Below are 12,815 nucleotides of genomic sequence, written 5' to 3' on the forward strand. Positions count from 1 at the left end.
GGGCGGAGGCTTAGACGCCGGGCGTCCGCGGGCAGCCGTCGGGCACCCGCTTTAAAGCCCCGCGGTCCGGGCGGGTCCGGGCGGGGCGGGGCGGGGCGGGTGGGGGCAGCGCTCCCCCCTCCCTTTTTTTTTTTTTTTTTTTTTTAGGTCTGGGAGCCAAAAAAAAAAAAAAGAGCGGGAAAGTGCTGTGATTTGAATGCGCGGGCGGGGATTGGCTCTGCCCGTGGTGATGTCACTTCCCAAAGGGGGTGATTAACATCAGAAAGGAGTCGAAGTTGGTCAGTAGGGAGGCACCGGGACCCGGCGCCCGAGCCCTCCGGCCTGCCCCGTCTGCGCGGCGGCCGCCCCCGACGGCGGCCCGGGCTGCGCTGCGCTGCGCTGCGGCCGGACCTCGACCCGCAGCCCCAGGCCGGCGCCAGCCCACAGAGCAGAGCAGAGCAGAGCCTGCCCCTACCTCTGCATCACACCACACGCACTCACGGGTCTCTCTCTCTCTCTCTTTTTGTTTGTTCTTTGCTTCCTCGGTGGCAGACAGACGAGCCCCGCGGCCCCGGCCGTCCACCGCCCACGGCCCGGGGCAGCCCTGGAGGGAGAGCCCGGGAGAAGGAGGGCTGTTTCTGTCTTTGGTTATCTAGCTGTATGAGTGTTCTCGAGCCGTCATAAAGCTAGATAACCGAAAGTAGAAATGACTTCCCCACCGGCGTCCTTCGGGGGAGCGACGGGCCCGGCGGAGACGCGGCCGCCCCTTCGGAGGAGACCGGCACCCAGCGCCGCTCGGCTGCGACCTGCGCCCGGCACCGCGGGCACCTTCCCGCTCCAGGTACCTCCCTGCTGCCTCCGGCTTTGCTCGCTCGCCTCCAGCTGCTCGCCCATGTGTTTGCGCGGTCTCTGCAGGGTGGGGACTGCCGGGGCCGGGGGGAGGGAAGGGGAAACTCCTCATCCATCTCATGGCTTGGTTTTTTCCTCCCTGCCAACTGCCTGGCGTGTTCCCCCGCGGGACGCGGAGTGGGGCTGCGCCCCCCGGCTCTGTGGCCGCCACCGCGCCCGGGGTCCGGCTAACAAAGCCCGAAGCGAGCGGGAGCTCCCAGGGGTCAGGTTCCCCAGCATTTGATCGCTTGTCACGAGCCCCGGCAGCCGCCCGTGCGTGTGGTCGGGGGTCTGCGCGCAGATCCGCGGGGAGGGGCCGGCTCCGAGGGCAGAGCCGCGCCGGGACCCGCGACGTGCGGCTCGCACCGGGCACTCTCCGCGCTCCCGGCGGCACAGGGCTCCGATCGCCCCGCCGCAGGCCCGAGCGATGAAACATAATCTGTATGACAGCGTCTAGCAAATAAAAAAGCAATTGGGAAATCTGCATTCCGTCCCCATGGCAACCCGAAGCGCTCTGCTTAGTCTCTCCTGGCACATTTTAGCAGCCGATTGGAGGCAAACGAGTCTCCCGGCCCTGGCTGCGGCGAGCCCCGAAGCTGGAGCAGCGGGTCCACCCGCCCTGCTCCCCGCGGGGCTGCACTTCATTAGCAGCGCGTGGCGCAGCAGGTGGGCTTGGAGCCTCCTGAGCCGGGCCGGGAGCGGAGTCAGCGCTGCATGTGCTGAGCCCCGGCCCGGCCCCTGCGGGCAGCCCCAGCCCCGCTGCCCTGCGGGACCTCCCTGCCTGCCCCCTCCCTGTGCTGCTCCTGCTGCGGCTCTTCCCTGCCCCTTCTGGGTCACCCTTGTCCTGACAGCACAAGTGTCCGGGCTGGGGGTGATCTCTCGTGTCCACCAGAGCATGCTCTGCCTGCCTGGGCACCGGCGGCTTTTGGAGCAGTTCAGCAGGGAGGAGGCTGAGTTTAAGTCTAGGCAGTGCCTTGGTTGGTCTAAGTCTGGCTTGGCTAGAAACCTGCCACTGAGTCTCAAACTTTTGTCCTGTAAATGAAGCAGGTCAATCTGGGCCGAGGAGCTCTTGGGTATTCCCCAGCCTCCTTCATCTTGCATCTTCTTTCCAGCTCCCTGGTGGGTAAAAAGTCATGCCATGCCAAAGGGGGTAGTCCCTGAGAGAAGGGCTTTGCTTGGATTGAGTTTTCCACTGACACTCTCATGAGGAAAAGGAGTGAGAGCCAGGAGTCCTTTTCTTGTGGTCTTTGCAAACTCCCATTCCACCTTGTATGCGTCCAAATCCACAAGTCCCACAAAGCAAGGGCAAAGCGCTCTTCAGCCTCGCAGCCAAGGGGTGAACAAACAACCACCCAAATAATAATAAATAAAGAGGCTCCAGATTAAAGTCTGACTGTATACATCAAGAAAGAAACTTCAGAGGAGCTCTTGTTATTATATATTCTAATGAGAAGTCTTTGGAGAAATTAAAAAGGGCAGAGGAAGAAGACGACGCCTGCACTAATTCCACAGGAGGCCTCCCAGGGAAAAGGCTGTGTGAGTTTGAACGCTGAAAAGCATGAAGGCCTGGAATTAGACTATCATTTAGAAAGCGTTACTAATCCGAAGTTACAGCAGTAATTCCATGATTTGCCGGGTCCCACACGCAGCGCCAGAATTAAAGATACGGATTTTCTAGAAATGGAACTCAACTGTGGCACAAAGTCTCGGCAAGATCAGAATGAATCATTCATTCCGAACGCAGCAAAAAACGTGTCATTAAGAATCCAACTTTGTTCTCTCCAAACCATCTGGAATATGTATTCTTGGTGTAATCCCAGAAAACTTGGAAGCGAGTGGAGGTGAGAAGGATGGAATGTAGCATTGTCCCTCCTTCCTATTTATTTTATTTTTATTTTGCCTCTGTGTTATAATGGATGGCACTCTCATATATTTCTTTGAAAAATAACATCGATCCAGATGGAAACTACTTAATCTGAGCTCTTTTAAAACTAGAATGAACAAAGCAAGGGAGAACTGAGCTGGGTGGTTAATGAATACATTTATTCATAAGTAATGATTTGATGGAAAATAATGCCAAAATTCACAACGAATATTATTCACAATGAATTATTCGACCAGCTGTGCTGGAGAATATATATTCTTTTGGGAATATTTCTGCACAGGCAGGGAGATTAGCTAGCTAAGCCCATAGGTCTCTTCCATTTCTAACTTCTGTAATTTGATGGAGATGAGAGTACAAAGAGATGACTTGAAAAATATAGAAGAAATCTAGTTGTTAAATATGACTTTATGAAATTAAACAGGGTGTAGAAACAATGTTTTCACATGCACCAGTTAGAAAGAATCTGACGCAAGTAAAGTATTTCCTAGGCTCATAAAGTTTTAATCTAATACTCTGAGCCAATGCACATTGGATTTGTGCACCCAGCTCAGCACAACGGCTTGAAACTTGAACCCCTTCACACATTCAGTAGGTGCATGCTCTTTGGCCTGATTTTTTGCATTCAAGAATGTGTTTGTTTGCCCTGTGTCAGCACGCACCCAGTGGGTTAGGTGCAGTGCAGTAAGTTTCACCTGCAAAATTGGAGGTGGAAATTTAGGGAAGGGGCTGGCCCATTCATGCCTCAGCTCTCAGGTTTTGTGTCTTGTGGGTCAGACTTAACAAACCCTACCAAGCTTTTGTTCTTTTTGGATCTGTCTGTTTTCCCCAAAGAAAATAACTTGGCAGAGAAGTTGGCCTTCTGCTTTTATGTGTTAAAAACCTGTCCTCAGGGCATGTAGTGTTCTGAATGGAGAAACGGCGCTCCAAGTCTTGTAGTGCTTCAGCCTTGCTACTTGCTGTGACTATTGTTGATTCATTCATCTGACCACCCCCTCCATCCAGGAGAGGCAATTCCATTTTGCTCAGCTCTCCTTTAAAATACCACAATTACATCAATATCATGAAAGTCTGTCCTTTGGCAGTAGCTAGGGCTTGGCAAGATGCAACCTGAGTGTGACGAGCCATGGGCCCACAAAAGGTTGAATCCTTTAGACCTAATTTGGCTCCAGTGGGATTGCTTCCATGCAACGCGGTGGGGCTGAAGCAAGGACACATCCTGATCTTCTAAGGTTCGTGACTGCCTGTAACCCGTACAAGTAAGAGGCAGCCCCGGTGATCGGATACCCTAGCGATGGATGTGGTAATGGAATCTAAGAAAGAATAGAACAGAACAAAATAATAGGCTGAACGTTTAGTGGATATTCTCTTTGCTTTCTCTTCTCTGTGGGATACTTAAGTTCCTTTCCACGCATGGTGGAGCTTCAATATTCAGCGTAGGCAATTTGGGAATGAGATTTTTCCATAAAGCTGCAGCTAAGCCATCTCTGTCTTTGTCTTTCAGGCAGTGCTCGAATGGGGCAGGTTAAGGTGGTTAGGTGCTAGCTGAAAGCGTGAGGCAAAGATGTCCTGAAAATGGTGTGTTTAGGGGAGCATGGAAGTAGACTGTCACTCACACCTCTGTCCCTGTGCAAAGCACCGCTGTGGGACTCTGTGGTCCCAACCCCCTTTCATTCTTGTTCACTTCCTAGCTGTTTAGTCTTCCAGTCAGTTCAGATCAAGGCTGAAAGGGGAGTGATTTGCACGTGACGGTAGGAGTAGCCAAAAAACCGCAGACACCTACGGTGCATCTGAGGCTGTTCATTCCCTGCATGTTTGAGAATCTATCTGTGCTCAGAGAAGCTGTCTGAGACCTAACATCCTGTTACACATCAATCACTTCCTACCACCGGGGTTTTCTCTGAGATCATTTGAAGCCTCGGTCCAAATGCTGATTGGATAGCTGTGCCTGTCATTTCTTCTAACTTCGTCTGTCTCTTCCTTGGGACCTTGAAGCCCGTCTGCTCTCCATACAACTACTGTCTTTATGTAGCTTCACCCATAAAATCACAGAAGGTGGAGGTAAAAGATGCCTTTTGGTTTCATCCAGCCGAAGTATTGGTGGTCAGTGTGGGGCTGTCCTCTTTTGTACATTTACTGGAATTTAATCCAATCTTCATATAAATGTTCAGGGAATGGGGCTCTGGTGTAAAGGGTGAATGCTCAATGTCTGGCCTCTGCACATGCAAACACAAGTGTGTGCTTATATGTCAGGATTTGTATGCCTGTCTCCCAAAGGGACAAATGATTCTGTGAGGCCTGTGCAGGTGCAGGCGTTGGAGCTGTTCAAGGGTGAGCAGAGTTATTCGTGTGCCAAAATGGCAGCTGAGTAGACACAGGACCCCAACGTCCTAATTTTATCACGCACAGCTTTGTAAAATGCCTATTTCTATTGCACAGGGTCTCCATGAGGTTTCTCAATGGACCTGCGAGTGTACCGTTGCTGTGTGTGTAAGATGGCTGTGTTTGCTGGCCTTGCTGACTCTCTGCATCACGTGACTCGGTGAAGTCACTCTTTTCAGGCTTGTTTGTGGCTTGTTTCTTGCCCCTGTCTCCTCTCCTCCACTTTGCTGAGCCCAGCTACCTTGTGATGGCTTGCTGCCCAAGGATGCAGGCAGCAGAACTGTCTTTTCCAACTGTTTAACAGAGCTTTGGTTCAAGTCAATTCCTCTCCAAACTCTCCCTATCCCCCTGTTTGAATACTAGGGGCCAGGTCTGGTGCCTGTGGAAATCTGCTTAGCAACCTTGACTTCATTGCGGCAGTATCAGTTTACAGTAGCTGAGGATCTGGCTCCAGGTCTCTTCAGCAGGAGTCCCCATTCCAGGTGTCATTGGCTATGTTTATTCACTGGATCAGGTTCAGTTTAGGGACATTTGTCTCAAAAGCGCAGGGGCGAAAAATCCATTGAACTCGGTCTCCGTCAGTCAGCCGTCTCTTGGAAACTCAGATTGCTGTTCCTATAGAGATTTTCTCTTTCCCTTCACCCTGGTCCTGGCTTAAGTATCACTTAAAGTGGGCCCTGCTCATTCATAGACAGGCTCCTTAAAGCAATTGAGACTGAAAGGGTTTGAAAAGAGGGGACAGTCCTTCAATGGCAGGACCTTGGGCCAGGCTAATTGGTTTTGGTTCAAGGGGATACTGGATTTGTGAAAAGCCCAGGGACGCCTTTCCCACGCCAGATCCCAGCTCTGCAGGGGAGAGGTGAGGGGCGCAGGGTGGGGAAGAAGGAGAACACGATGGCTTAGTAGGTGAACGCAAGTAATGACCCCAAAACTCACCTGGTTTGGGGTGTGTCGGAGTGCCTGGCTCTAGGCCTAAAAAGCTTCCTGACTCCCGGATGTACTGTCCACACAGGCCTTGAGCAAACACAGTTGAACGACTGTCACAGCTTTGTTGCTCTGCACATTTAAGATGCAGGGAGTGAGAACAGGGAAGAAGTAGAATTATCCTGTGCAGCTCAAGTGAGAGCAGATTTTAGTCCCAATAACTTGGTAATATTTTTTCTTTGTATGTTCATGTGTCTCTTATTTTTTTTATTATTAACACTGAATCATGGTCAAACTGTGTTACCTAGTCTTATGTCCTTTCCCTAAAAGTCACTTCATTACAGGGCTTAAAACCCAAACATGGAAGCAGAAATAACTTATAGGCACATCATTTCTTGGTGCATTTTCTGTTAGGTCACATTTTGGGGCAGCTTGATCTCAGTGAACACAGTTTCTTGGATGTGAAAAATAATGACATGAGTTTTTTAGGGTCTCTTCACACTCCCTCATTTCTGTTATAATTAACATAAGAAAAAATGTAGTCTGCTCCAAATACGGTAGAGAAGTCTGGTTATCACAGAGCTTAGATTCCACATGAAAATGGCTAAGGCAGATAATGCAATGTATTCTTACCCTGTATTCCAGGAGGAGCTGGCAATGACTTCCATATACCAGTTGCCTAATACTTTCTATTACACAAGATTCTTGTAGCCTTTTTTTGAGAAACTCTGACACCTCTATTGTTTGCTGCAGACCCTTGAAATTCAGCAGGGGGAGGCTCTTGGGCTTGGAGGACTGCCTTTTCTTTGTCCTGTGAGATTCCATTCAGGTTTAGCTGAGTTATAAACTGTTATAAATTATGTGCCCCCACCCCGTTCCCCCCTCAGGGAAATGTTGGCCTCCTCCCCAAATAATAACTGAATGTGAACATTTTAGAGAGTTATGCACATGCCCCTGCCCACATTGCAAAAGGAGCAGGCACAGCTCTGGCAGGTGGGCATGGAAGGGGGAAACGCTAGGGAAAGCTCCCACTATAAACCTCTCAGGGGCCCCAGCTCCTGGCTCTGGGGGTCCATCTCAAATTCGGAGGCAGCACAGGGGCTACCAGTTCTTGGCACGGGGAGATGTGAAGCAGGAGAGAGAGAGAGAGAGGGAGACTGTCTCACTAGACTCACTGGTCCAGTTCTCCCCCCTCACCCCACTCTGGGAGAACAGCTTTCTTCTGTTTCCAGGTAATGTTAGTCTTGTATTTCAAGAAGTCTGTGCTGAGGTTTCAGGCTTCCTGCTCACAATGCAGGAATGTTACAGCTGGACACAATGATTTTTTTTTTCACTCCAGGACTTTATCTGTATATTTAAAATGAACATTATTTAGGTTGCAAAGTCAAGTGTTTGGAAGTTCGGAGGTGCCAGATTTAAGATTGCCCATGCAACCCTAGTGCAACCCCCATGCATGCCTGTGCTGTGATAGTGTCTTTAATTACATGATCACATACTATTTTTAGCACAATATCTCTGCCTTTTTCCACATCCTTTCTAGGGCTGAATGGGCAGCTGTGATTTTTGGCATTTCAGTTCTTTCAACTGCTGGATTTTGCAAGCTAAAGGTTTTTTCTTTTTTTATTCTTATTTTTAAAATTAATTGTGATGTTTCTGTTTGCAATCAGATCTGCACTGTCAGGGAGTTGCACATATGGTAACGTCGGAGCTCTAGAGGGGAAAAAAGACTTACTAGATGATTGGCTGCATTCCTTTGGATAGATGGGGAGAGAAAACTGATCCTACACTTGATCTTAGCCAAATGGTCAAGAAGACATAGGCATGCTGAAGGGGAAATTTTCTTTGTTCCCTGAGAAATGGCCTTGATGTTTCCTTTGCCTTCAGTTCTGCCTAGGTTTGTTTCTTAGGGCATTTTGGCTGTATCTTGAAGAATCTTCAGCTTGTTTATTGGATTTATATAATCAGGGAGAAATAGATGCCTACAGGAACATATGTACACACGAACAACCCCCCCCCCCCAACGTAATCACTCCACACAGATGTACATTGCAAGCTCACAAATATTTGCTGCCATTGCATTCTCTCCTTGATTTGCATACTTGTTCTCTCCACTGTCGTTAATGGGAGCTGTTCCATGTGTCGAGAGGAGAAGGGAGGCCTTTGTATATTAAACAGGAGATCTAATCTTTTTTAACTGCTGGAAGAATTGTCCATATTTTACTTTGGAAGTGATTAGACGCAATGCAGATTTATCTTTGCTTGGAATGGCCTATTTCTTTGTTGGGAAGTTCCATACTTTGGATTCTGTTATCTGCGAACAGACAATAGATTATCCCCCCTTTTTGCAGCAAACTGGACTTGGGTCCAGCAGTGTATTTAGTTTTTATTTATTTAAAGGAAAGCGGATGGTATTTCTTTTGTTTTATTTTTCCAGTGAATAAGATAGCTCTGGCTCCTTCTTGCATGTGCTTTGCTGATCCAAAAGCTTTTTTTTTTTCTGGTCAACAGTGTATTTTCCATTGGTAAAAATGTCTGTGGTCTGTCAGACCCAAGGGTTTTTAAATCCTGACATCTGTATCTGATGGGTGTGTCTGTGTGGCCGCATTCATGGCTATATAAGTGTGTTTGTGTTTGCACTCTGTATGTGTAAGCATATGTTTTTGTGGGTGTCTTTCAAATATCTTCACCTTCCTCCCTACCTGTACAAAAGTCAGTTCATTAATTAGACTGAGTAAAAGGGCCCCGTCTCTATCTGTGATGCAGGCAATAAATGTCTATTCTCACCCTGCCTCCCGTTAATGAGATAGAGACAGGTAAGCATCACACATACCAACTTCCCTGCCTTCAGCAACATCAAGGAAACAGTGACAAGCTATTAATGGAAGGCAGTGGTCCTCGTGCTAATTAGTGCTTCCTTTTCAACTTTTACCTACCTGTGTGCTGAGATCTCCAGCCCAGTCTTTCCCCTTAGCTGATATCCCTTTGTTTTCAGTATGTTTCTCTTTCCACAGATAAATCCATTGGTGAATTAAGCAAAAGTATCTCTCAATTCCCCAGTAAGTTTTTTTTTTTTTTTTTTTTTTTTTTTCTCTCCAGGCAGAGACAGAATGCTTTATGTACCCTTTCACTCCTCTCTCCCACCTGCACTCAGTAATTTCTGTCCTGCTTCTACGTTCTTTGAGGCTGTTCATAGCAAAGGTCCTCTGCTGAGGAAGTGGGCTTGGTACCATAGCAGGGTCAGACAGCAGGGTGACGGGTCCTTTATTAGGACACAGCTAATCTCCACACTTGGTGTGTGATGCTGTTGGGTCAACAGTGCACATGTTGGTGGAATGGTTCTGGAGACATAAACCAACCCAGTCACATCCCTGTTAGCTCTTCCCATATCTGTATGGTTCTGACACATGTGTGGCTCCCAGCATCATGAGAGCTGAGGGCTTCACAGTCGGAGGTTCCCCTTGCAGGAAAGATGTTTGAGACTCGGGTGCTCCTTACTGTCATGTGGCCAGCATGGCTTTGCAAAGGGGAGAGTATGAGTCTCTTACGTTGAGTGTTGCAGCCTCCTGTAGGAATGATCCTTAAACTGCTGTGCCACTGGTGCTCTGTTACTCTGCTGGAAAGGGTGCATGGGAAGCAGGGGCTCAGCGTGTCATCACTAGCCAAGTGCACAGTGCTGACCTGAGGCGGCTACCCGGCCAGATCGCAGATCACACTTATGGGACGTATTTGGCCATGTATATTCTGGGCACACTTGGCGCCAGCTTGAGTTGGCTCCCATTGACTTGCAGAGCATGCAGTCTAAATGAACACAGCATTTACCAGAAGCTGATCAAGCCATGCTGGGCCCATGTCTGGGCTCGCAATAATATAAGCCCCTGCCCAAAACCCATCCATACAGTCTCTTCCCAGCTCTGTCGTCTTCCTCCCAGACCCACCTCCTTAATCTTCCCCTCTCATCTGTTTTAAAAAGGCCCTTGGTTTCTCACTGCTGTGTTGGGCCCCCACATACTGCCAGGCCTGAATCCCAAGGAACCTGCTTTAATCTGCCCCTGCCATTCGCAGTCACAGACTGTGCAGACCCTGCAGCCTTGTGGGGATGCTTGGGCGGAGGGTGGGGGTGGGTGGGGGGGCAGCAGGAAGAGTCAGCCAGGGCTTGCACATTAGCTAATTAATTTTCATGACTGAACTACGTCTGGTCTCTTTTCAGCACCCCTCACCCACCGGGATCATTCTCTCGCACTCATAGACAGACGCGCACACACGAGACACATTCTGTTTTGGCTTCAGACTCCTTCCAAAGCCTTGAAATGCAAACAGTTATTTTGTTTATTTTCCAATGGGGGTTTCCCTGCTTCATGATACACAGGGGCCCCTGTTTCACATTAGCCGAGCCTTATTAAAGGCAGTGCGTGAAGGCCAGTTACTCCCAGCCAAGCCATATGCTGCCTCCCATCTATAAATCCAACCTTTGAACAAAGCCTTCTGTACCTTGGCCCATATTTCTACCCAGCCTGCCCGCTTCTTTTCTCCCCCTCTCTCTTATGCTGAAGGTTTCTTAGTGCCAGGGAGATATGATAATTCTTGTGGAGAGAGCATGAAATGCCTCTGCTCTTTGTGTCTGTTTAATTCAATGAGAACCCCAGCCCCGGATGTCATGAATGGTGGCTTTGTGCTGGCCCTTCCTAAGCTCCAACTGCCAGCCCTGATCTCTGTCTCTGTTGTTTCCCACCATTGGATACTGATTAACAAACTAAATTATTTTTTCTCCCTAATGATGTTTTCCCACTTTGCCCACCAGGCTGGAAGAAGCCATGGGGAGGAAAGGGTTCATGCAAAGGATGAGATAGCCAGAGAGAAAATTAAAGAGACAGTGTTGCTCTCTGGGATCTGGCCACACAGATCCATTCTGCTTTATTTCCTTATTAGAGAAAACGATAGTGTCTTGCTGTATTTTACAGGGCTGCCTATGTTGCCGCTAGGGAATGGGGTTAAAAAACATTTGCATAAACAAAGCATTCCTGGATCTATAACATACAACTGTGTTTGTGTGTGCGTGCGCGTGTGTAATACAAACCGTGTGCACACAGGGGGGCGGTATCTTGTGGGTAGTCCCAAATTTTGACATATTTTACAGCTGTTGCTCAGGGAGCCATGTTCAATAATAATATGACATCCACCCATACATGTGGCAGCCTCTTGCTAATTGAGATGAATTTTCTATTCCTTAATCAGACCTGACTGGAAGTTCACAGACTGGGATATAGAGGGAAGACGCAGGACATCTCTGTGCAAGCAAGGAGAGGTGAGTCAATGGACAGAGTTGTCAAAGGCGTGACTTGAACTTATGCTCTGGAGTCTCGATCTGCAGCCTCAGTTCCAGGTCAACCCTTGCTCTCCCCATACCCCTAGCTCACTTTTCCAATCTGGGCCAGCAGATATTTGCTGTTGCTCTGTAAGTCCCCCAGCAATAATTCCTCTCTCTGTATATAGAGTAGGAGGTAGGAATCAAAGCCAGGTCAGGGTGCAGCCATCTGCTTTCTGAAGCAGTGGTATATCCTTGACTTGCTCATGAACTGGGAAGAAAAGCAGCTTATAGAATTAAAAAAAAAAAGAAATTAGAAAGAAAACCCATTGTTATTTGCACAGAAAGAAAATGAATTGGGGAAGGCAAAGCCTCCTTTAACACTGGTTTTAAAAACATAAGATAGGAAATGCTGTTTGTATTGAACTGTCCTATGGTCGAGAGGTCAGACTCCTGAACTTCTCGGCAGAGAAGCTGAAAGACCTGCTGAGTGCTAGCATTGTGATCTGAGAACTTGTCTGCTAAGAAGTGGGAAGAGATCATGGACTTGTTTTTGGCAAGCTGCTGGACAGGTGGTGGGTGGCAAGTCTTGCAGAGAGCAGAGCCCTGTCTCTGCTGTCAAGAGAAGGGCCTGTAATTTGCCACAGGTATATCTGGTGTAGCTCCATCCACGGAAGCAGCACTGTGAGCTGGACAGGACTTGGATCCAGAGAGCAGGGCTGAGAGACATTGGTAGCTTAAAAAAATAGCAAGCCCCAAACCTAGATTACTGCCTGTGGAGCTACACTAGCTACTAAGAATGACTGGCCTTACTTTTAACAGTTTAAGCAAAGCTGGAGAAAAGAAATAGACTGGAACAAGGGCGCCCTTTGTCTAGAGCCAACTGGAGCTCCCAGCAAATGGCGATCGGTCTGCCATCTAATAGCAACCCAGGAGAGTCACCCTCTGCATAACCCTTCCTTCCCACCGCAGTTCTAATCACCCTTATTACTTCTGCAAGGTAGAACAGGGCAGCAAAATGGCTGTGCGATGGGCTTTTTCATATACCAGGATTTATTAAGAACAATAGGGGAAATCAATCCATCTATGTAGAATACATCGCAGGCTGCGATGGGATAAAGCATTTATTCCGCTCTTGAAGGGTAGAGCTATAACTCACAGGAGGCAAAACCTTGAGTGCATTGGAGTCACTTCCCCTCATGTGTGCAAACAAATACTTCAGCCCCTGGCAACCCGCTAGGCATTTCATTTGTGTGCAGTATTTTCTCCCTCCTTTTTTGGAAGAGATTTCACTCAATGAAATGCTCTTTTGGACCAATTAAGGGGTTGTCAGTTGAAATACATCATGGAATTCAGCGGGGAGGGGAGCGTTTGTGTTTTTTATAAAGCGGCTTTTACAAAACCTATGAAAAATTGAAGTGCCTCCATGATCTGAAAAAATTCTATTGGAAAGAGTGT

The 12,815-nt window shown here is 48.3% G+C and overlaps 1 long non-coding RNA gene across 1 annotated transcript in view; it reads left to right on the forward strand.

Annotated features, from left to right (window-relative positions):
• The first annotated feature begins 700 nt into the window (after positions 1-700).
• The window catches only part of LOC109280712 (uncharacterized), a 45,666-nt gene continuing 33,551 nt past the window's right edge, over positions 701-12,815 (forward strand). The window contains exons 1-2 of the long non-coding RNA XR_002087130.2: positions 701-820; positions 11,288-11,357. This is a non-coding gene — a long non-coding RNA (uncharacterized LOC109280712). The remainder of the gene's footprint in view (positions 821-11,287; positions 11,358-12,815) is intronic.

This window comes from Alligator mississippiensis, chromosome 11 (assembly GCF_030867095.1).
Source record: "Alligator mississippiensis isolate rAllMis1 chromosome 11, rAllMis1, whole genome shotgun sequence".
NCBI lineage: Eukaryota > Metazoa > Chordata > Crocodylia > Alligatoridae > Alligator > Alligator mississippiensis.